The following is a 23,901-nucleotide window of genomic DNA, read 5'->3' on the forward strand; positions in this document are numbered from 1 at the left end:
CTCCTTTCCAGGCGTGAAGCTCTTTGTGGAAAAAGGTGTGTGCCAGTCCCTCTGTAGAACACAGATAGGCACCCTCTGACCCTAACCCTCTAAGCCAAACCCCATAAACCTCGCAACAGATACTTTTTTAACTTAGAAAAAGAAGGACAGATCTTTACTTTCTGGAAATAATGTGCTGTGTTGAAAAACCACCCCCACCCTTTACATCTCCAGATTCCCGAGCTTCTCTGTGGAAGATGAGTCAGTGTCACCATGATGGGCACTGTGGTTTGAGGGGAGCTAGGGGCTCCAAACAAGCAACACGGGTCATTATAGGGGTGATTTGCTTGTGCCTTCATGGAAGCATTGCACATCTCTGGGATTTCCTTTTAAGTAATTGCAATGGACAGCAGGGTTGGGAGGAGAATAGGTTGAGCGGGTGAAACAAATCAGCCATAAACTGACAGTTCAGAGACTGGCTGGTAAGTGCATGGGGCTTGTAATTCTGTCCACTTGTGCATCTGTCTGAAATTTTCCATAAGAAAGTTTTTAAAAATTATATCTGTCTCTGGAGTAGTGCCAGCAACCCCCACCCCGATGGGCAACACATCCCATCTGTCCCCCTCATGATGTGTCAGAGCAAAGTTTCAGACTGCTGCGTTCCACCGACATTCCAGAAGTAGCCAGGGCCCTGTGCCTTTCGGGCACTGCATCTGAGACGATTAGAAATTGAAGTCTGTGTTCACCCACCCGAGATCATTAGAGAATTTAGGAAACAAGTCAGAGCAAAAAAAAAAAGGTTCTTTTACTGACATTAACTGTAAGTAGTTTATCCCAAATCCGTGTTCTCTTTATAAATGAACTTTCTGAAACGTATTACTTACGTTCGGTAGAAGAGTGTCTTCTCTCAGCCTAATGAAGAGAAGGAGAGAGGAATCAAGCCAGGAGGGAGAGGAAGGAGTCAAGTGGATTTCATGGTAGAATGACTTCTGAGCTACTCATCAGCCTGGCCAGGCTGCTACCATGAAAGTGCTAAGAGTTATAAAAGCAGAGCCTGCCACAGTCTCTCGGGAAAGATCTGACACACAGTTCCTTCAGGAGTCCTTCTGCCAATGGGATCACTTGGACCTGAACTTGCACAGAAATTAGGAACATAGAATCAATGCCACTACCTTTGCGGGAACAAAAAGTAAATGTTGAGGCAAAACATGGGGAGTTGAGGTGTGATGTGTTACATAACTTTTTCCAGATGAAGGGAAGATGGGGACAAAACATTTTGAGCAGGGACCAGCCTGCTTCTAGCATGTCCCTTCCTCTGTCTTTATTCTGGCCAAATTTAGGTTTCCCCCGGGTCATTCATTTCGTCTTTGTCTTTTGCAAGAAGAGTTTAAAGGGTCTTACAAAAATACATGGGCTTGAAAAAGAATGAAATGAGTGATGAAACCAGAGCATGGGGAAAACTAAGCAGCTGCAATGTCTTCAGCTCACAAAATGCACACAAAAGAGCCTACATGTGCCTTGGAAGGGAGATGCAGGTTGGGCTCTGAGCTGTCTACATAGACCCTCCAAAGAGGAAAACATGCCAGTGATGGGCCATGGAGGCACATGGATAAACCTACACTCGCTTCTTGGGAGACACATTAGCGTTCCTGGAAGAAGATCAGAGAGAAATGCCTCCTGAGAGTCTGTTGTTAGCGAGAGGAAGGGGCCATCTCACCTTTTGAGGAATGTGTTTTGCCATGGGAGGGGGGGATGTGAGAACGGCAGAGTTAATGACACAAATATATAAAATGCAAAGCAATTTGAAGTGGTTATAACTTTTCTTTTTTGAAAATGGTGTTTGCAAACAGTAGCACATATAGGTAATCATTGATTCTACCTTCCTTAGCAAACCTATGTGCTGAATTTTAGACTCCTTCTGGAATACATGCCCCTTTTGATATGGGCATGGGCAACTGGCCTTCTCTGCTTCTGGGTGTTGTTTTGTGAAATGGCCTAGGCCCATGGTCGTCAAACTGCGGCTCGCGAGCCACATGCGGCTCTTTGGCCCCTTGAGTGTGGCTCTTCCTAAGCCTTAGGAGTACCCTAATTAAGTTAATAACAATGTACCTACCTATATAGTTTAAGTTTAAAAAATTTGGCTCTCAAAAGAAATTTCAATCGTTGTACTGTTGATATTTGGCTCTGTTGACTAATGAGTTTGCTGACCACTGGCTAGGCTAAGGGCCTACTACCAACCCATCACCAATGACATCACCATCACCAACATTGTCACCAACAATGTCACCATCAATAACACAACCACCAACATCATCACGAACACCAACACCATTACCAGCACCATCAATACTACCATCACTAACATCTACACCATCACCAATCCCATTACAAAGAATGTCAACATCACCAATACAATCACCATCACCAACCCCAACACCACCAATAATAAATTACCAGCACAATCACCAACACTGTCACCAACATCACCATCACAAACACAACACAAACATCAACACCATCAATAGTATCATCACTGTCAACACCATCAATAATACCATCGCTACACCAACATGATCACCATCACTGACACCATTGTATTGAGGCAGGAACTAAAACATATCACTAATCAAACATGTGAGGGAGTCAGGCATGAGCTTTGATGCTGTGACACAAAATTTCACAGCACTCTATCTGAAGACAACAATAGAAGAATATTAGAAACCGTGTTTTACTGGAAATTGTGGTTTTTAATGCAAACTTTTAATTTTTTAAAAGATGAAATAAATATAGACAAGCTGCTTCAGGGAAAGAGAAAATGACCAGTAAAGGCCATTAGGAGTGGGACCAACCAGCAGACAGGACTGAGCCTCAGGCAACTGGACTGGGGTGTCCAAGCCTACCCATTCATCTTGTAATTGACAGATACCAGATCTTGCTTTTGTGAAGAGGAATAAAGAGAACAAATGGCAAAGGACCGACAAAAAAAGGTGTGTGTGTGTATGTGTGTGTGTGTGTGTGTGTGTGTGTGTGTGTACTAGTGATGGAGGGGAACAAACTTAGAAAGGGAGAGAGGACAGAGTTGGACCACAAAGATCCAACCCACACAGTGAGCCAGAGTGAGTTTCTCAATCTCATCTCCAAAGAATAAGGTTTATTTAAGTTGTTAGCAGTGTGTGACTTTGTTTAAAGGAAAAATGTCAAATGCAATTACAGTAGCACCAGAACTGACTTGTTTCAAAGTTGGTTTAATTTAAGAGTGATCTATTTCCTCCCCAACTCTTGATATCTTAGCAAGAAATTTAGAAATAATAAACAGTTCTGAAGCTACATTAAAAAGCTGAAAGAGAAACCACAATTTTTTTGGCCCAAATTTCTAAACCAGGGGTTTACCTCAGCGATGACAACATCTGTGGGCTGAGAACAAGTGCAAAAATAAATATGAGGAATAGCATGGACTGCCAAAAGCTCACAGAAAATTATTAAGGGGGAAATTTGCTCTCCAAATAGCATGACAACCTCAGAAGTTTCAAATCACTTAATATTAGTCCAACTCTGAGCAACCAGAAGGTCAGGAACAGCTCTTTGTTGACGAAAGCAGAATCTGATGCAAGGCTGTGATATATTGCTGGAGGGAAAGCGGTGTCTCCCTCAGCCCAGAGGATGTTCAGGGCCTTGGAGCAGTGCAGAGGGAGGGCCTGGCATCCTGTCCCTCCCTCTGTGGGTCTTCACCCAGGCTCCTTCATTTCAGGAGGTGGGCTGCTGGCACCTCCAGCCCCAGCTATACATGTTCCACGTGGGACCCATAGTCAGAGAACCTTAAGAAGGTCATACTCCTCTCTTTCTCTAGTCCAATCAGAGGGAGAGCACCCCCCCACGCACACACACACACTCTCTCTTATACACTCAATAAGTTTTTCTGATTGTCTAGAGGGGCCAAGCCATAGGAGTTATCCACCTGCAGTTTCACTTCATTCCTGTTTTATGAACTCAAACTGGCTGAAGAGAATCCAACACATAACAAGACATGGCCAATAAAATGTCCCCAAGAGTCCCAGGGAGATTGTGCAAGGGCTGGCTGAAGTGACAGATGCCCTACCCATTTTTCCATTTCCCTCAACCTCCAGCCTCTACAGCGGGGCCAGACCAGCATTCCTGGCGTCACCTAAGATCGGGGTGGCAGACTGTATCGTTAGCTTGCACCCAACTGTGCTCTTCCAAACACCCAGCCCATTTCGAAAGTATTCCCAGGTGTTTCTATTATTCTCCCAGGGGTCTGGGGTTCACAGGCCAAAACCCCTAGAAAACATAGACATGGTCTTTCCTTTTCTTGCCTCTGAGAGATGCTGTCTTACACAGCTCAGGCTGCTATAACAAAAACACCACAGAATGCAGGGGCTATCAACAGGGCTATTTATCTCTCACAGCCACAGAGGCTGAGAGTTTAAGGTCACATTGCCGGCACCTTTCGTGCCTGGTGAAGACCCTCTTCCTGGTCCACAGACGGCATCTTCTCACTGTGTCCTCCGGGAGGAAGGGGTGAGGGTGCTCTCTGGGGTCTCGTTTATAAAGTCACTAATTCCCTCATAAGGGCATCACCCTCGTGACCTCATCATCCCCCACAGGCCTCATCCTCTAAATCCTCACAGTGGGGGTTAGGTGTCAGCATGTGAATTGGGGAGAGGGGACACAGACATTTAGTCCATAGCAGACGCACATTTAGGCTGCAGTGTCTCCAGCTGATGTGTCTTCATAGCTGCTTCAACAGAATAAGTGATTAGATAGTATTTTCCGTAATATAACTAGTGATAAAATTTTAACCCAACTGAATCGCTTCAGCCACCACCCCCTCGAAGAGACCTAAACAGCACGCACAGCTGGAATGTAGTGCTACAACAACTGAGAGAATTGGCCAGGCTCCTCAGAGTGACTTTCGCACCAACCCACTGTGAGGCTGTGACCTCCTTCCACATCGCAGTTTACCTAATAGAAAGGGAGCTCCTGGAGAGACAAGCCAGGGCCGTCTCACAAATGTTCTGTCCTCCTTCCAGACCCTGGCACATTTGAGCTCAGCCATCGCCGTGTGACTTGCTACTTAAATGGGAGTGGAAGTGACACAGGATCTCCTATGGGTGGAAGTTTTAGGCCCCACTTGGTTCACCTCATTCTTTCTCTGCCCCTACCATCATGGGAACATGGGCTGACAGAGGTCAATAGATGTGTGATTCCCAAGGGCAATGCCCCCACACCAATCCCCGTGAACATGTACATGTGAGAAACAGACCGTGCTGTGTGGCTTCCACAGCAAAGCCAAGCCCATGCTGTGGGGCATATAAGCTCATTATGAAAACACATGACGCCTTGAACTTCACACCCAGGAAAATCGGTGCCGTCATCTCTGTGTATGGTTTGCAGAGTCAGTACAAGTTCAGTATCACAGTAAAACCATTGGCTGAAAAGGGGCAGGTGGGTTATTTGCACAAAGCGACAACAATATAATAAAGTGCACCTTGCTATTGCTCACCGTGGTGCTCTTTAATTTGTAAGTTAAGTGGGCATCTGGGTTCCATAATCTATCTTCTTCAGGTTGGTGATATCTTCATGTGGCCATCTCATGTAAATCCTACATTAGAATATGACTTCTCCCTCCCTTTGCCCTTTGTCCTTGGAGGAAGCCATGTGGGGACCCACAGAGCCCACAGGTGGCCCTCTCTGTGTCCCTGTGTCCCTCTAGTTAGGACCATCTCAGACTGAGGAGCCCACAAGCCAGTGCTTTGCTTCCGGCATCGCTGGGCCCAGCCATGTCCTCTGAGAGGAGACCCAATGCCTGGAAATGGCGCTTCCTTTGTCCTGTTCCTATCTTACTGCTGCTCCCTCCTTCCTCTGTCTCACATGCACTAAATCTCTGTTTCCAGTTCCTCATCTCCAGCCTCTTGCAGGAGGGCTCCCTTAACTGAGCACCAGCTGGGAGGCCAGCTGGGAGCTGGAGCCGGCCCTCGGCTGGACTCCCGTCTCCCCCTGTAGTGTCAGCTTGCATTGTGATAGTTACTGCCGAAGCCTGGACATTCAGCCTCCCTCTCCTAGGCCAGATCCCCTCAAGGGCTTAACATCCAGATGGGGAACCAGGAGTCCTCCTGGGCCATGTTGGCTTATCCTGAAATCACAGCCTAAGAGCATGGGGTGGGGGGGGTGGCTAGAGATCTTCTGTCCGAATCACTGGTCCTCCCCTTCCCACTGCTCCCTCTTTCTTCTCTCACATATCACCCCCATCTGTGTCTGCCTGTGCTGCATTTCTCTCTGATGATTCAATCTAGAATGATTATTTCTGTGGGGATGAGCAGCCTCTATATCCCATCGTCAAAGACAGCATCCCACACACGCCCTATTTTTTGTATTTTTAGTATTATTTAATTTATTTTTTTTCAATTAGAGTTGACATATAATATTCCATTAGTTTTAGATGTATAGCATAGTGATTAGTCATTTATATAACTTATGAAGTGATCACCCAGATAAATCTAGTACCCATCTGGCACCATACATAGTTATTACAATATTATTGACTATATTCCCTATGCTGTACTTTACATTCCTGTGATTATTTTTGTAACTGCCAACTTGTACTTCTTAATGTATTTTCCCATTTTCACTCATCCCCCCCAAACCCCCTCCCATCTGGCGACAATCAATGTGTTCTCTGTATCTATGAGTTTGTTTCTGTTTTGTGTATTTATTTTGTTTTTAGATTCCACATATAAGTAAAATCATATAGTATTTGTCTTTCTTTGTCGGACTTACTTCACTTAGCATAATACCCTCTAGCTCCATCCATGTTGTCACGAATGGCAAGATTTCATTCTCTTTATTGCTGAGTAATATTTTATTATATACTAGAGGCCTGATGCATGAATTCGTGCATGAGTGGGGTCCCTCGGCCTGGCTGGCGATGGGGGCCTATCAGGGCCACAGGCCAGAGGTAGGGACTGTGGGAGGTTGGCTGTGGGAACGCACTGACCACCAGGGAGCAGCTCCTGCATTGGGCATCTTCCCCCTGGTGGTCAGTGGGTGTCATTGCTACCAGCCTGTAATCTAGTTGTAACAGTTGATTAGACTTTTATACATATAGACTAGAAGCCTGATGCATGAAATTCATGCAAAAATAGGCCTTCATAGCCATGGCGGCTGCGTGGATCTGTCCCTAGCAGCCACAGTGGCTGCAGCCCTGGCTTCATTCAGAAGGATGTCTGGTCTAATTAGCATACTATGCTTTTATTATTATAGATATGTACTGTGTCTCCTTTACCCAGTCATCTATTGATGGACATCTAGGTTGCATCTATATCTTGACTGTTGTAAAAAAAAAGTTGCAATAGACATAGGGGTACATATATCTTTTCAAATTAGTGTTTTGTATTTCTCCAAATAAATATCCAGGAGTAGAATTGCTGGATTATAAGACAGTTCCATTTTTACTTTTTCTTAGGAACCTCCATACTGTTTTCCATACTGGATGTACCAGTCTGCATTCCCACCAAGAAGCACAAGGGTTACCTTTTCTCCACATCCTTGCCAACACTTGTTGTTTGTTGATTTATGATGATAACCTTCTGACAGGTGTGAGGTGATATCTCATTGTGGTTTTAATTTGTATCTTTCTTTGGTTAGTGACATTGAGCATCTTTTCATGTCTCCTGGCCATCTGTTTGTCCTCTTTGAAGAAATCTGTATTCAGGTCCTCTGCTCATTTTTAAATTGGATTGTTTTTTGTTTTGTTTTGGCTTTTTGTGTGTGGGTTTTTTTTGGTGTTGAGTTGTATGAGTTCTTTATAAATTTTGGATATTAACCCTTTTTGCATATATCATTGGCAAATATCTTCTTCCATTCAGCAGGTTGTCTTTTTGTTTTGATGATGGTTTCTTTTGCTGTTCAAAAACTCTTTAGTTTGATGTAGTCCTATTTGTTCATTTTTTTTTCTTTTGTTTCCCTTGCCCAAGGAGACATATCCAAAAAATAAGAGCAAAGAGTTTACTGCCTATGTTTTTTTCTAGGAGTTTTATGGTTTCAGGTCCGACATTTAAATATTTAATTCATTTTGAGTTTATTCTTGTACATGGTGTAAGAGGGTGTTCTGATTTTATTTTATTGCACGTATTTTCCAGTTTTCCAAACACTATTTATTGAAGCAACTGTCTTTACTCCAGTTGTATATTCTTGTCTCCTTTTTCATATATTAATTGAGCATATAGGCATGGATTTATGTCTGGGTTCTCTATTCTGTTTCATTGATCTGTTTTTAAGCCAGTCCTATGCTTCTTTGATTACTATGGCTTTGTAGTATATTTTGATGTCAAGTAGCATGATACCTCCAACTTTATTTTTCTTCCTCAAGACTACTTTGGCTTTTTGGGATCTTTTGTGGTTCTATATACATTGTAGGATTATTTGTTCTAGCTCTGTGGAAAATGCCATTGGTATTTTGATAGGAGTTACATTGAATCTGCAGATTGCTTTGGGTTGTATGGACATTTTAACAATGTTAATTCTTCCTTTGTGTTCATCTCACACCTCTTTGATAAGCATCCACAACATCTCATACTGTGATTGACACCCAAAGAAATAGTTGTCAAGTGAATGTATGAATTGGAATTGATTAAATTTCTGGAAGCTACTTTGTAGAGAAAATTTGTCAATTCATGATTAACTTCATTTCTTATAATTTGCAATTCATCTAATGTGCTATTATTAATGAAGGGCTGATGAAACATTAATGTGATTGGAATCTGAATTAATGTATTTTAATAATTTATTGTTTTAATAAATCCAAGACAATAGGGTCAGATGGATAGACCCCATATTCTTAAACCAATAGAACTCTACATGAAAGCCTGTTTTGCCATGACAGTGATTTTCCCTGGTGGTGAAGATCAGGTAAATGTTCTCACTGTAGTCAGGAGGCCCAGTTTTCCTCCATCTGGAGTATTGAAATGACTGTGACTCAGAGGGCGAAGGAGGCTGGAATTCAGTCTCCAGACTGGATTTAAAAATATGGACTGTCCTCTGGCTCATGGCACCAGCAAATCCTCAGCTGAGTTATGCTTTCAGTCTGACCACCACAACTGCCCTGTGTATTTCTCCTGTGTAAATAGCACAAGGGTGTGGTGTATGGGATCACTGCTGTTTGCCGCTGCTGGTCAGTCAAACCTCTGCGTTGTTTTTCATTATACACAGATAGAAGCTACACGAAGTAAGATTCAAATAATAATCCTGATGAGATGAATCAAATTCAACGATCATTTCAGTAATACACTGAGCGTTGAATAATCTACATAAATATGTTCAGTCCCACTAACTGAAATTTGTATGTGAACAGCTTGTTTTATTTTTTATTTATTTTTTTTAATGTTCAACCAAGGATATGCTTACTGGTTGTAGAGAGAGAGAGAGAGAGAGAGAGAGAGAGAGAGAGAGACATCGATGTGAAAGAGAGAATGTTGATTGGTTGCCTTCCATATATGCCCTGACCAGGGATGGAACCTGCAGCCGTTTGGTATAAAGGATGATGCTCCAACTGAGCCACATCGGCCTTGGCATGTGTACCTTATTTTAAATTTATTGAGTCAAAAGGCCCCTGAGTTGTTATATGTATTCTGTCATTGAGCTACAGCTATTATCCCAGATGTGGTCAAAATTCTTGGTAAAAATCAGATACCTCATGATTTTTTAAAATCTACATTAACAGACAAAAATAGAGACGTGGAAGAGAGGTGCATAGGCAAAGCACAGAGGATTTTTAGGGCAGTGAAAATACTCTGTATTATACTATAATGGTGATATAAGTCATTATACATTTGTCCAAACCCAGAGAATGTTTGACACCAAGAGTGACCCTAATGTAAAACATGGCCTCTGGGTGATGATGTGGATGAGTCGGTGTAGGTTCATCAATTGCAAAATGTTCTATCTGGTGGGGATGTTGCTCGTGGGGGAGGCTGTATATGTGTGGGAGCAGAGATGGATGGGAAATCTCTGTACCTTCCTCTCAATCTATATATATATATAAAACCCTAATATGCAAATAGACCGAATGGCAGAACAACCAAACAACTGGTTGCTATGATGTGTGCTGACCACCAGGGGGTGTGTGTGGAACATGGCGGGCACTGGCCACAACGGGATGGTGGAGCAGGTGAGTGGGGGTGCCAGACCAAGGCAGGGCACTGGTCGCCATCATCAGGACAAGCTTCTGGTGGTTACTGAAAATTCTTTGCTCCCACGCACCGCAGTCCTGCCCGGTGCCTGCACCTGCTGCCGGCACCCAGCACTGGCCCCAATCGCTCAGCACTGTCAGCAGGTGTGAGCAGCGGCTGCTGGCCCTGATCACCGCTCAAGGCTTCTCCACCTACTCCTGCTCTTGAGGGATGGTTGGGCCCGGCAGCCCCCTCTTACACCTGCTGCTGGCAATGGCCCCGCTCGCACCCACTGCCAGCCCCCAGCACTGGTCCCAATTGCTTAGTGCCTTCAGTGGGTGTGAGTGGAAGCTGCTGGCCCTGATTGCCCCTGATGGTTTCTCCACCTCCCCCTGCTCCTGAGGGGCAATCAGGGCAGCAGCTACCACTTGCACCTGCTGAAGGCGCCAGCCCTGCTCACATCTGCTGCTGGTGCTGGCCCCACTTGTGCCATCAGCACATGGGAGTGGTGGTGGCAGGAGCGGGGCTGCCAGCAGACAGGGGACCAGGGTCCATGGTGGGAGGGGCCAGAAGGGGATGCAGAGGATGGGCCGAGATGTGCCCCTGTGCTCACTGCAGCCTCACAGCCCACAGTTCCTTTCAAGGTGCACGAATTCGTGCACTGGGCCCTTAGTTTTTCTATAAAATAGAGTGTTTAAAAAACTCAAAATCACTATGATAGGAAACCAAAACCAGAATATTTCATTTTTGGCAATGGCATGGTTAGAAGATGCAAAGGGAAGATGTGAAAATGTTCTATAGCTCTGAATAATCTATAGTTATCTATAAAATTATACAATAAAGTGTTTCTTTTCTACAGGAAAAAAAAGAAATAGGGTAGAACTGTCTAGTTGGAAATAATTACTTCAGCCAATTTTCTTCTTTAAACAATTAATGCTTCTGCAGGATGACTCTCTGTAATCATTGCTGGCCATTCTATCATATATGACCTCTGGCAGCGAGGCCCGCTCACACAAATGGACAATCAGCAGCAGGCTGTCTGGAATACTAAGGGCTATGCTTCAGGGGTCATACTGAATTGATGTTATCTAGAAACCCATGGAATAAAAGGCAGTGTATTTTTAACCCACCATAACCTTTATTTTTGACTGAATATCATTTTTGAGTCTGTTTATAATGAGGAAAATCATTAGGGTGAGCATATGCTAGATGGTTAATAAAATCTAATTAATTAATCATCTCATGTTAATTATATAAGAACCATTATTCTTTCGGTTTCCATTATTTGGAGCTCTGTGTCGCTGCAGTAGCCTTTCTAAAAGAGATTATTTCATCGAGTTGGTTGGAATACCCTTGGCCTGTTTCTATTTACTTCATGGCTGGGTGTGTTTTGTCTTTTTTTTTTCTTCTTTCTTTCCTCCTTTTTTCTTATATAATCTTTAATAGATACCATGCTTTTTTTTCTTATTAAATTAATATTTTAACAAAAGTCCAGCTATTTATGCAAGATACAGATGGGACCAGGTCGCAATTTCTTATGGTTAAAAATGAAGCTCCCTGTGACTCAGCTTTGTGTGTGTGTGCATGCATGTGTGTATGTGTGCATGATGCATCTAAGTTTGCATGTTGTGTGTACATGTGTGCATGTATGTGTATGCATGCAAGCATGTGCCTGTGTATGTATGTGTGTGCATTATTTTAATCGTTACTTATCCCCAACTAATAGAAGATAAGGGTTGTGTGCTGCTCACAGTCAGAAGCCTTTGTCCCCCTGATCTCGCTACAGAGGTCATTTGTTAAAGTCTCATCTAAAGTGCTTAGCATAATGTCTGACACATGGTGAATTCTCAGAAAGTGCAGTTATTTGTTTGTTGTCTGTGCAGTTTCTCCTGTTCCTGGGTGGTGCTGATGGAAATTTCTGCGGCTCCCTCACATCAGATCCCACTCTTCCGAACAGAGAGCCCCCTCTCCGCCCTGAAATTGCAGCCTCACATGAGAAAACTCAGGGCCTGCTGGCTCTCAGGGGCACCTCTCTCTGGGTCATTCAGTTCCCCACTGATCTTCCCTGCATTCAATGCTCTTGCACGTGCTCCATCGTTCATGGTTATAGTATAAGCTTCATGGAACATGGGGTTTGCTGTTTGACTTTTGTTCTTCTTATTCTCTGGGGATAACATTATGCAGGAGAAAAAACACACAGATGTCTTTATTCTGCTGTCTTAAAGTGGAGACAGCATCTTGTTTTGTTTTGTTTTTAAGAGATAAAAAAAGATCAGCTATTATAGGACATTAACTTATTCATATATGATGCGACAAAAGTTGACTTTGTGTTTATGTTGGTAACTTTGCTCATTGTCAGGCATGCAAAAATAAACAAGACTCCAAATAATCAAAAGCAGGAACCAGAGGAGATGGTCTAGCTTCAGGGATCTGGCAGGGTTCACTGACAGAGCCCAGAAAAGACCGGTGAACATCTTGGTTCAAACTGTGAAAAAAGGAGCAATCAAATTACCAACCACAATGAGGCTGACTGAATAAATGATGATACTAAAAAAAATGCAGGGACTTGGACAGATACTTGTTCATAGTAGCATTGTTCACAACAGCAAAAATGTGGAAACAACTCACTGTCTATCGTAGATGAATGAATAAACAAAATGTATAAACACATGATGGCATAGTAATGAGCCTTACAAAGAGAGGAAACTATAACATACACTACAACATGGATGAACCTGGAAGACATAGAGAAAGTAGAGCGGTGGTTGCCAGGGCTGGGAGTTGGGGAGAGTGAGGAGTTATAGTTTCATGGGGGAAGAGTTCAGTGTGAGGTGATGGAAACGTCTGAATGGTGCTGACAACAATGCGAAGGGGCTAACACCACTGAGGTACAATTAAACATGACTGAGGTGGTAAACGTTATGTTATGTGTATTATCAGAATTAAAAATAAGTGAATAAGCCCTAGTCTATTTGGCTCAGTGGATAAAGCCTTGATTGGTCAGGGCATGTGCAGGAGGCAACCAATAGATGTGTTTCTCTCATATTGATAGTTCTCTCTGTCTCTCCCTCTCTCTTCCATTCTCTCTAAAAATCAATGGAAAAATATCCTTGGGTGAGAATTGAAAAAAAAAAAAAAAGGTTAGTGAATAAGACACAGCCCCAGTTCCCTGGGAGGAGGCTCCTGCTGTCCCACGGGCTGTGTGGTTCTGATGTCAGTTATCCTTTTGCAGCCCCGGGTCCTCCTTCACCAAAACACAGGTGGGACTGCATCCCCGAGTTCTTTGCTATTTTATGATGTTAGGACCTTCTTTACACTGTACCCCCAGGAAGACTGTAAATATAACAAAGTTGTTAGCACAAAACCCAGGATGTCCCACATGCAGTTCCCCTGCAGGTGTGGAGAGCCCTGTCCACAGATGCAAACTGAAAGGGAAAGCAAAGGGGGTTGGGAATCCATGTGGCAAGCAGGCCAGGGGCGTCTGCTGTGCTTCACGGACCCGGGGCTCAGAGACCAGGGCCAGCCTCCGGCTTTGACCTCAGCAATAGCAGGGCCCTGCCAAAACGAGGGGACCCACATTTTGATGTGGCCAGCTCTGGATAGGCCTCAACTCACAGCGATGAAGGTCATGTTAGTGTTGCTTCATCTTCAGAGAAATCCAGCCCTTGGCTTTGCTATGAGGACAGCTGAGCAGGGCTTTGAAATACCCCGGAGGACAGCGCCCCAGGAACCCATAAACATGTCAGAGGGAGACAGCTGAAACCCTGCTTTATGACGCCAGAACCCGCAGCCTAGCGCTGGGATGAAGGATGAGTCTGGGGAGTTGGTTTAAAATGACCAAACTCAGCCTAATTTACATCCCTTTTTGGCCTATGCACTTGGCTGCTCATTAGATTTTAATTCTGTTCCACTTACCCCTCCCCAAATGGCTCTTCTCTCTGATCACATGTAGGTTTTTACAAGCATTTTTGAGAAGAAAAAGGAGAGGTTAGGTGGCCCACGTCGGCTTGGCTCTGCTGGAGATGGCCATGACTCACTGAAATTTAAAATGAAGTTAATCATCTGGAAAGTGAAGGAAGTAAAAAGTACAGCCCCAAGGCAGTATCTCTTAGCTGTCCACTCAGGCGCCGTGTGTACTCTGGGGAGCCCCTCCATTCCATCTGTGCTCTGATGTGCAGGACTGAAAGGTCGGGGCAATAGAGGAACCCCCGGCCCAGCCACCTCCCTCCGTCCAGGCCCCAGGCCCACCAGCATTCAGAATCTCCTCCCTCTGTTTCTTACTCTGCCTCCAACAAAATGCGTGGACGCCGAGGTATCTGAGAGGTCTCACAGCCTCAGTTTTCCCAGTTGGTAAAGTGGGAAGCATCCACAGACACGCTATGTGTTGGTGTTTGTGCAGGTTAAATGCAGTGTCACACAAAAAACCCCAGCGAGACCATAAATGCTGCACTCAGCAAGGCTCGCAAAGGGCACCACAGCTTTTCATTAAGGCAAAGCATGGTTGTCCCCTGGGAGGCACATGTTCTCATATTTCCTGTGTCAAACTCCTCAACTAGCCTTCAGGACATAGACTCTGTCCTCAACTTACCTTTTTGACCTCTTCTCCTACACCTTGGCCATCCCATTCTCTGACACCTCAGTGGGATACTGCTCTCAAAAGTTCCGCAAATTTATGGAGCTAAGAGACTGTTCATTGGTGGCACCGTGCCACAAATAGGCATGTAAATGTTTACCAGTTTTTTCATCTGATTGAAGAAGCAGTGTTCTCAATTGTATTCTCATATACCAAACTCGTATCTAGGTGTCTTTGGACTGTGGCACAGGGGTCCAAAATATTTTTTATAATGATATAATCGCGCATTAATTTGTGGGGCTGGGGTGTGTACCCCTCATCATAAGCAATGCTGAGGATATTTTTTTTATCTTTAGTGCTTAAGGCAAGCTTGAATTACAACTTAATGGGACCAAAAATATCTCTATTTTATGTTATTAAAGGTAATCTTTTTTAATTGACACAATCAGAAGAAAATAATATACTTTGGAGGCCAAAAAGTGGCGTATCTGAGATCAAAGGTTTTTCCTGGTGACTCTGTTTGATTATCTTTTAAAAACATGCATCATAAGAGTTTCTAGCCCAGCCTGTGTGGCTCAGTTGGTTGAGTGTCATCCTGTGCACTGAAAGGTTGCTGGCTCCATTCCCAGTCAGGACATATACCTAGGATGCGACTGAAGGCATTCGTTCGATGTTTCTATCTCCTCTCTCTCTCTCTCTCTCTCTCTCTCTCTCTCTCTCTCTCTCTCCCTGTCTCTAAGCATGTCCTTGGGTGAGGAATTTTTTTAAAAAAAGAGTTTCTAGAATATACTCATTTGATTCTCAATTTTATTTAACTTATGTAATACTGATTCTGACTTTTAAATCACAAGACAATTGGGGTGCCCATTTATAATGTTGGCAATCCAGCAAGGAAACTATGTAGACTGTATATTTTCTTAATGTGTTTTGAATAGAATTATTTCTAGAAGGGTAATTACTTGTTTATAAACAGCTTCATTGAGACCAGAGCCCTCCACTCCCTCCATGACACCCACACATGTGTGCATTAAAGAAGAGGAAACAGGGGAAACCAAGATGGCGGCATAGGTAAACAACTGAAATTGCTGCCTTGCACAACCACTGCAAAAATACAACTAAAAGACAAAACAGACGTAATCCAGAACCACAGGAAGGCTGGCTGAGTGGAAATTCTACAACTAGAAGGAAAGAGAAAAGCACACTGAGAGAGGAGGTGCAAAAGTAAAGTGCAGAGGTACAGAGGCGAGCGTGAAAGGGCTGGCAACTGAGGACGCCATTGTCTTTTTCAATCTGGAGGGAGTCTCAGGCTCCCGACTGCTCTGAACTCCAGTTCTGGGTGAGTCTCTGGGGACCCAGACTCATATGGGGAGAAACTGGATTGACTGGCATTGGGCGGAACTCAAGGGTGGCTTTCTCTCAGAGGTGCTTGCAGCAATTACCACGGAACACTGAGATCTGAGACCTCTTAGGGCAGGGTTAAGGATCAGCCATAGCTGTTTGCTCCACCCTGTTGATTCCCTGAGACCCCACCCCACCCAAGCTGTGTGCAGAGGCTTTTGCATATGAATGGCCTGGCCCTTTGCAATCTAAAATTACCTAACAAACTGCAGCTGGGTCAGAGAGACCCAGAACATCCAAAAGAATGCCCAAGGCCCCACAGAAGCTTGCATTGCTTCATAGCTGGGCCTCATCTGGGCACCTCCAAACCCCAAACAAAGAAGAATCTGCAGATCTCTCCATAGCTCCTATTGGGTAGCCTCAGGCAGAGGCTAAATTAGGACCTCCTTAGATCCAAGAGCCAGTGTACCCAATGGTCAGAGTGGGACCATCCAGATTACAACTCCTCAGATCCATAAGGGACACACTCAGGGGGCAGACTCAGTGAGCACCAAAGCCCCACTGAAGCAAGTCTTGCCCCAGAAGGGTGTCTCCAGCACAGAAGTTCTCCCACTGCAGACACAGCTGATTCTCACAGCCAATTTGCCTGGAGGTCAATTCCTCCCAGTGATACTTACAATAATAAAGGCTTAACTACAACAAGACTGTGCACAAAGCCCACAAAGGGGTGCACCAAGAGTGTCTACCTCAGGTAATTGGGGAGGCTGAGCCACTGGGCCCTATAAGACACCTAGCACACAAAGCCACTCTATCAACACAGGGAAGCAGCCAAAATGCGGAGACAAAGAAACAGGTCACAAATGACAGAAATGGAGGAAAGCAAACTACTGGATATAGAGTTCAAAACCACACTTATAAGGTTTTTCAAGAATTTTCTAGAAACTGCCGATAAATTTAGTGAGACCCTCGATAAATCTAGTGAGACCCTCGAGGATATGAAAAAGGACCAACTAGAAATTAAGCATACACTGACTGAAATAAAGAATATCATACAGAGATCCAATAGCAGATTAGAGGATCACAAGAATCAATTCAAAGATTTGAAATACAAAGAAGCAAAAAACACCCAACTGGAAAAACAAAAAGAAAAAAGAATCCAAAAATATGAAGATAGTGTAAGGAGCCTCTGGGACAACTTCAAGTGTACCAACATCTGAATTATAGGGGTGCCAGAAGAAGAGAGAGAGCAAGATATTGAAAACCTATTTGAAGAAATAATGACAGAAAACGTCCCCTACCTGGTGAAAGAAGTAGACTTACAAGTCCAGGAAGCACAGAGAACCCCAAACAAAAGGAATCCAAAGAGGACCACACCAAGACACATCATCATTAAAATGCCAAGAGCAAAAGACAAAGAGAGAATCTTAAAAGCAGCAAGAGAAAAACAGTCAGTTACCTACAAGGGAGTACCCATACGACTGTCAGCTGATTTCTCAACAGAAACTATGCAGGCCAGAAGGGAGTGGCAAGAAATATTCAAAGTGATGAATAGCAAGAACCTACAATCAAGATTACTTTACCCAGCAAAGCTATCATTCAGAATTGAAGGTCAGATAAACAGCTTCACGATAAGAAAAAGCTAAAGGAGTTCATCACCACCAAACCAGGATTATATGAAATGCTGAAAGGTATTCTTTAAGAAAAGGAAGAAGACCATTTGCAACAGCATGTATAGAACTGGAGAGCATTATGCTAAGTGAAATAAGCCAGTCAATGAAAGAAAAATACCACATGATCTCACTCATTTATGGATAATAAAGACCATTACAAACTGATGAACAGAAATAGATACAGAGGCAGAGCAGCATCGAACAGACTGTCAAACTATAGGGGGAAGGCCGGGGAGGATTGGGAGCAGGGGTTAGAGATCAACTGAAGAACTTGTATGCATGCATATAAGCATACCAATGGTCACAAGACACTGGGGGGTAGGGGAGGCCGGGGGAAGATCAAGGGGGGAAAAAAAGGAGACATATGTAATACTCTTTGTAATACTTTAAGCAATAAAACAAAATTTAAAAAAATAAAGAAAGAAAGAAGAGGAAGCACGGATAGAGTTGTCACTTTGCATGTCACATGGAAGATCTGTCGAGTGAGACCTCTCCATCGTCTCCACCAGCCTTTCAGAGAACCTAACTGCCCTTGCTGGGTAAAGTGGGTGCAAAAAAGGCCCTTGTCAAAATAAATGTTACTGCGTGCTTGGTGTGGGCCCAGCCTGTAGAGCACCCAGTAGCTAATTATATCACTACTAGAGGACCAATGCACAAAATTTTTGCAAGGGGCTCAGCCCTCGCAGCCCCGACTTCCTCGGGAAGGTCGTCCGGAAATCGTCTGGATGGTCGTTCTGCTGTTCGGCCGTTCAGTCGATTTGCATATTATGCTTTTATTATTACAGAAAATCACACTTGAACTGAAGCTCCCATTTCCATGGATGGATGTCTCACAGTAGCCTTCTGTCATCCACAAGAGAACAGAGCTGGGCCGAGTAATACAGGGGGTGAAGAAGTATTTGTGGGCCTGGGCATGGCTAGGAAGGGCAGCAGGACATAATCGGATGCTTGAAGGGTGCAGTTGCCCAGAAAACAAACGAATTGATGAATACGTTCACCAAGGTTGTCCCATACCTGCAAGCAATTGAGAGCAACGCTGTTAATTCTAAAAGAAAATGTCCAGGATTTTGAGGAAGCTTCAAAGGTTTGAAGCTTTGAGGTTCAGCCTCATGTTCAACCAGTTTGACACGTTGCAGGGGCCTCGTTCATGGTTTTATTGTGTGCTGTTGACAGAACTGGCCTGATGAGACCACATGGAAGGTTTTGCTAGAACGCAGAGACCCGATCTCAACTTGAGAATTCGGTCCTGTTAACTGGGGCACTATGAACACGGAGGAGGTGAGCCTTGCCTTCAGAAGCGATGCCTAACCTTGACCATAAGGCTTGACAGTGTTTTCTGTTGCGGGCTGACCTGAGAGCTGCATTTTATGGTGAATCCTGAAGCTGAATGGTGCCCCCATAGCAAACAGTCAACAATGTGAAGGATGTACAGCATCAAGGGGCAGAAGTACATACAAGCAATCCACCTTCTTACTCTCACATGAAGCCAGGTGTGTCGCTGTCTGGAGAATGTGACCAAGGTGTTCAAAGCAAAACACAGGGTGGGACCTGTGTAATCCCATGTGCGGTACGTGGTGTAAAGAACGGCTTCTATAGCTGTGTATGATTCACATGGAGGTCACGTAGCTGTGGTTTCCTGGTTGATTTGGAATCTATTAAACACTTCTTTCAATGCCCTCATTTACCTTTGGCTTGGATACTCCTGTTTTCTTTCAAAGGCATTTTAACATGCCCTCTTCTGCTTTAATGATATTTCCATTAGACATCCAGACTCGAAAGCGCTGACAAGCCAATCAGCCTCTGCCTTCGGGAGGAATGACTGGGCACCTCCCTGCACTGGGATTCCAGTGAAGGGGTCCACTTTGGGAAAGCGCTCATCCTCTTCCACTGGGGACATGCCCGGGGTCCTTGGGACAGCTCTTCACTGCCCTGTGCAGGAAGGCAGCAGGGTTTCCAAAACCGAGGAGGAAGCAGTTCTAACAGAGCACCTTCCCGGACCTCAGCAACCGGAGGCTAGGACACCACTCGGCTGCTGCCATGCTAGTTATCTCTGCTAGGGTCCTGGTGAGTCCCGAGAGCACTGATTTTTAACAAATATATGTTTAGTGATTTCAGAGAGGGAGACAGAAACATCAATGATGAGAGAGAACCATCGATTGGCTGGTGCCTGCACGCCCCACAGTGGAGACTGAGCCACCACCCAGGCATGTGCCATGACTGGAAATCGAACCACAACCACTGAGCCACTCTAGCCAGGCCTGAGAGCACTGATTTTTGACTGTGATTAAAGCTATTTGGCCTTTTTTTTTAAAGAAAAATGTAAATATAAACACATGCAGCTAACTTTAGGAAGTTCAAAGTCCACTGAAGTTTGAACGGTTTTTAAAATTTCCGTGTTGAAATAAATTGAGTAAATAAATTCCAAATCCCTACAAAACTTAAGGAAAATTTTTTGCTCAATAGTTTTTTGTGGACTAACAGTGGATTGCAATAAACAGTTAGCTGGTTGCTACCCACTAATTAACCCTCATTTCCACCATTGCCTGGGAGGTGTTAGAACCACCTGCTGTGGAGAATTACAGCCGTGAGCCATGCACAGCTATTGAAACATGGCGGTGGCTGCTGGAGACTGTACGCTCTGCTGGCCGCAATCATTGCACGGGGGGCGGGAGCAGGTGGGCGTCCCAGGGAAAGTGCCCCCGGGCTGCCAGCTACTGCGCAGCTCCTGTCTGAGTGTGCAGGGATCCTGGAAGAATTTGTTCTGCTTTCTGCTGCGGAATCTTCTTCGTGACCACAGAGTGTTAGGTCTTCTATTTACGTCCTTAAGATACCCTCAGGTTGGGAGACAAGATTGTGGGCGGAAAACTGAATCATTAACCAGCTGGGGTTTCAAAGCATTTTCTAACCTAGGAAAGAAGCTATAAAAATAATATTCTAGCACGATGTTTACTTACTTGGATCCTTATAGCGATTAGGACTTTGCATGTTTTTAAGAAAGGTGTTTAATTCTGCAGCTTCAGTTAGCAAAATATTTGTTTTTAATAAAACTGAACAAACTACATCTATTTCAGCATCTGGGTTTGGTTTGTTTTTTGGGGGGTTTTTTTTTGCTGTGTTTGGTTTCTTCGTGTTCTTTTTGTGGCCTGGCAGAGTAGATAAAATCATCTCTTAGCAGAGAGAAAATTGGACAGATAATCAGCTGACTTCCTGGAGGTTTTGTCAAGGGACTGGCCTGGCCTCTGAGGATGGCCTTCCTCATTCATCACGTTAATCATGCCTGACAATCGTATTACCCCCCTCCCCCGGTTGTATCTTCTCGAGGTCTGTACTACAGTCAAGGTTCCCAGCTACCCCATTATTATTATTACCTGAAAGAAACATCCTCATTCCTGTACTTAGCGTGGAAAGCTGGTGAATGTCACTTTCCAAAAAGGGAGAAACCTAAGAGATATTCAGCTCTTGTATCTTTTTGTTTCACAAGCTTTTTGGTGGCCATTCCATGAAATGAAGTCTACCCAGAGGACAGGAGTTCAAGAAAAAAAACAAAAAACCTACAACCTTCTGAGAAGCAGCTGAAGAGCCTTTGGACACTCGTAGACAATGATGTGTTACTGATGGGAAACGGTGACAAAGGTGAGCCTGGGTGACACACATTCAGACTCTGGTGCAGCTCAGCTCTCTGTTCTCAGATAGTCACTCGGGCTGTTTACCCGGAGTCCTCGGAAGAGCAAACATTATTGCATTTCAGCTTTCATGGCAAACATTTTCAAAAATAATATGTACGTTCACCTGTGCTTCCCCATCAGATATTTTAACTGCACTCGCTTGACAGTTTGTCCTGTGGCAGCCGAATGAGGACCACAGTGAGGACTGTGCTCAGGCCTGGGGCAGCCTGGGGAAGGCAGTGTGCTGTGCAGTCACTGCTCTGCCGTGGTCTCCACAGGTCGCCTGTGGAACAGGATTGGTGTGGTCCCTGTGTACGGGTGGCTAGCTCTGCTGTCACTGCTGGAATAAGCAATCAGCATAGCCAGGAAGTTCATTACCATCAGTGCTTTTTGTAGGAGTCTCAGCCTTGAGACTTTCTCCGTCAATCACAACCTTCTCTGGCCTCCCAAGCACTTTGCACACCTCTCTAATGTGGCCTCAGTCAGATTCTCAGTTACCATCTCATTTTACAAAGCCCTCCCCCCTCCCTGCTGGAAGGAAAGCTCCTGTACACCAGGAACTGGCTTATTTATGTCTGTATTTCCTGCGTGTGTTTGTGTACTGATCTCTTATGAGGACACTAGTCCTGTGGGATCAGGGCCCTAACTTATGACTTCATTTGACCTTAGTCACTTCCTTAAAGGCCCTTCTCTTAGTGCAGCCACATTGGGGGTTAGGGCTTCAACATATTAACTTGCGGGGGAAGAGGGGGATGCAATTCAGCCCATAACACAACCCTTCAGTGTTCACCAGTGCCTTAGGCTGAATGCTTGTGTCCTTACAAAATCCACGTATTGAAGCCCTAACCCCAAATTGATGGTGTTAGGAGGTGGTGGCCTTTGTCAGGTGATGAGGTCCTGAAGGTGGAGCTCCCATGATGGGGTTAATGTCCTTGTAAGAAGAGACACCAGTGCTCTCTTTCTCCTCCAGGTGAGGACATGGCGAGAAGGCTGCCATCTGTAAACCAGGAAATGGGTCCTCATCAAGAACCTGGCCCTTCTGGCACCCTGAGCCTGGACTGCAGCCTCCAGAACTGTGAGTAGTAAATGTCTGTTGTTTAATGCACCTCCCCCCCCTTCACGGGAGGTATTTTGTTATAAACTGACTAAGACCACCAACCACCTCAAAGGTAATGATTTACATGATAAAACCAGTCTTCTTGGAGCCCAGCTTGGCCCTCAGCTTTTCAATTGAAAAACTGGTTATTCCATTCCTATGTAGCAAAGAGGCAACTGTACTTTAGATCACATTTACATGCCAAAGAATAAGCTGGGAAATGTGATAACAAATGAACTAACAAAAACTCACAGACACTGAATTCAATAGGGTGGTTACCAGAAGGAAAAGGGTAGTCAAGGGTAAAGGGGGCTGGAAGATTATTTGACTTTGGGTGATGGGCACATAATGCAATATACAGATCATGTATCATAGAAATGTATACTTGAAACGTATATAATCGTACTAATCAAAATCTATATAATCCCAATAAATTTAATTTAAAAAATAATAAGAAGAAAATAAAGCTTGATTTATATCAATAGCCCACAGATATCCAGTTAACTAGATTTTCACATTCTGAAATAAATATTTGATTGCACACACAGTGGGAACTGTAGTTCTAAGTATCCTTGGGGAATTGTGACAACTGAAGGCAACTTTATGAGGCCTTTTAGCCCGCACCCAGTTTAGAGTCTGTGTCAAATAATCAAACAATTGAAAGGACAGTGGGATTTGCCCCAGTCGTGATGACGGGAGAATGAGCTCATTCTGAAGGCCCTCTACTCCCTTCCTAACTCTAGTGACCCCTAACACAGATCTTTGTCCCTGATAAGCCTTGGGAGTCATCATGACTCAACTCTAAGAAATCCCCAAACAGGAGAATGCCTCTGAAATCACCTCACTTTTGAGAAGGTCCTAGGGGAAATCCTGAGCCACAGTTGCTTCCAGCCTTCCTAGAAACATCTCTTCCCACTATTTCCTGGAAGATTAATGAAGAATTAACCTTCACCCTGAAGGAGGACCCGGCACAAGTTAGTCTTCTTAGGATCACAGAAGTCCCACCTGAGATTTTTCCCAGCATCTCCCTGCCGGCACCCTGGACAGCAGCCAGTTAGCTGGGCCTCTGCTGCCACCTAGTGTCCTTTTTCTGGAAAGCCTAGGGACACCTGTTGGAGGCCTTGGGGTGCAAGACCTATCAGAGCTACTGGATTCTCAGGAAGTTAGGGGTTGGGGGGCAACTTGCTAGGGCGTCCTCAGGAAATATGGGACTAAAACAAATCACTGTGCCTTCAACCTCTGGTTCTATCTTTTCCCACGCTTTTCTTTCTTGGTGAAAGCCCAGATGAAACGAACAACAAAATAGCAGAGCAGGGCCAGGGCTTAGAGTGGCGATATCTCCAGGGTGTCCAGGGATGCACTGCAGGTCAGGAAAGTCCTGACAAAAGTGAAGGAG

This window comes from Myotis lucifugus, unplaced genomic scaffold (assembly GCF_000147115.1).
Source record: "Myotis lucifugus unplaced genomic scaffold, Myoluc2.0 scaffold_47, whole genome shotgun sequence".
Lineage (NCBI taxonomy): Eukaryota > Metazoa > Chordata > Mammalia > Chiroptera > Vespertilionidae > Myotis > Myotis lucifugus.